The sequence below is a fragment of the Manacus vitellinus genome, unplaced genomic scaffold (assembly GCF_001715985.3).
Source record: "Manacus vitellinus isolate BGI_N305 unplaced genomic scaffold, ASM171598v3 scaffold_4_pilon, whole genome shotgun sequence".
Taxonomy (NCBI): Eukaryota; Metazoa; Chordata; class Aves; order Passeriformes; family Pipridae; genus Manacus; species Manacus vitellinus.
This window is the reverse complement of record NW_021940604.1, coordinates 32,841,308-32,843,291: the sequence shown is the minus strand read 5'-3', so window position 1 is coordinate 32,843,291 and position 1,984 is coordinate 32,841,308. Positions and strand designations below refer to the sequence as shown.

Genomic DNA, 1,984 nt, shown 5'->3' with positions numbered 1-1,984 from the left:
CTGTTAAACAATAAGGGCGAAAAAATTTACTTTCTAGGTTTGAAAACGCATATTTACATAGAAAAGACTGAACTGAGCTGCAACCATTAATGGTATTTGAAAACATCCACTTGAAACCAGAGTTAAGAGAAAGGAAGGCTACTGGGTTTTAATACTATTTGTCAAAATAGGTATTTTCTTTTCCCTCTGGAAGTTCCACCTCTCCCACTCCTAACTGCTAAATACAGTTTTCTTAACAGAGCAGTTTTCTGCTCTGGAAATGGTAGTGGAGCGATGTTTTTTCAAGTGGATTTCTTTCCTTCCTCTGCTAGGAATGCTTCTCCCCTCTCAGCTGTCCTTTTCCTTGCATCCTGTCTGACGGACTTCCAAGGGACTGACTGCACATTGTATCGGAGTTTTTCAGCTCTTATCCTTCGACCTTGCTCACTTACGCATGCTGCCATCAAACACATCAAGTGATCCAGCATGTATCCGCGCTGGTACGTGTAGCAGGAAATACCTTTGAGATACCAATCTCAAGAGTGGAAGCAGATGGACATCCCTGCTAATGACAATTTTCCCATTTCTCCCATCGCAGTTTTCTCTGCCAAAGGAGCAGTGCTTGAAACAAAACTTCCAGGATGCTCAGTTTTCCCTTTAAATGATGACTGACCTGAAATATTTTTTTGTTCTTCACTATAACTACAAACACATTTTGGCATGAAGCAACTCAAAAAGGACTAGTCTCTGCTGAATAGAGAGGACAGGCATTGATCCCCCCCCCTGCAATATAACAGATAGCTAAGTAAGAACCAGTCATTACTTTTAAACTTCCCTGTTACAACTGTTAGAAGGAGAAAATTCTCTTTCTAAATGGCTTTACAGTCTGTTTGCAGTGATTTTGGGGAAACATTTTCCAGGGCTCTAGATGAAAACCACTGCCACTCCTCCATCCATACCCTCTCCACCTTGCATTTCCCTTTTCAGTCCTGGTCCCACTGCCAACCATCACAGATGCAGCACTTTGTTTTGTGTTGCTCTCAGTACATCCAAAATAGGAAAACAGCTGAAGTTCCTAGTTGAAGTATTTTTCTTCCTTTCCTCTACTGAAATCTGGGCCAGTGATTCCCTTGCTCTGTTCCCACCAGCTTCAGGCATAAGGAAAGGGGAAGCCCAGCCCTCAACTCTGCTGTTTCACCAGGAGCAAAGGTGGTATTAAAGGCCCCTCTTCAGCAGGTGGTTATGAAACACTGCAGAGCAGTCAGGCAGTGTCACAGTTACACAGAAAAAAAGAATGGATTAAGAAGTACAAAACTTGATCTTGATTTGCATTAAATAGTCTTTTCTTGATTTGTTTTTGAAGAAAAAATATTTTACCTCGTTAAATATACACAGTTATGGAATCACAGCAGGGTTAGGGTTGGAAGGTGCCTCTAGAGGTCACTTGGTCTAGACTTCAAGCAGAGCTACCTAGAGATGGTTGCCCAGGACCATGTCCAGACAGCTTTTGAACATCTCCAAGGGTGAACACTCCACAGCATACCCAGGGCAACCTGTGACAGTGCTTGGTCACCTTCACAGTGAAAAAGTGTTTCCTGATGTTTAGAGGGAACCTCTTGTGTTTCAGTTTGTGCCTGTTGCCTCTGGTCCAGTTACTGGGTACCACTGGTTCTGTCCTCTCTGTACCATACCCTCAGGGATTTACATAGATAAGATCCTCTGAGCTTTCTCTTGTCCAGGCTGAACAGTTCCCACCTCTCTCAGCCTCTTCTCATTGGAGAGATGCTCCAGTTCCTTCATCATCCTCATGGCCCTCAACTGAACTCTCTCCAGTATGTCCAGGTCTCTCTTGTACTGGAGAGCCCAGTCCTGCACACAGTATTTCCAGATGTGGCTGCACTGAGCAGAGGGGTAGAATCACCTTCCTCAACCTGCTGGTAACACTCCTGATGCAGCCCAGGATACTGTCAGTCTTCTGTTCAACTTTGTGTCTATCAGGACACCC

At 44.1% G+C, this 1,984-nt stretch overlaps 1 protein-coding gene across 4 annotated transcripts in view; it reads right to left on the bottom strand.

Moving 5' to 3' along the window:
- The window catches only part of SNX14 (sorting nexin 14), a 48,821-nt gene that overhangs the window by 831 nt on the left and 46,006 nt on the right, over positions 1-1,984 (bottom strand). The window lies entirely within an intron of this gene.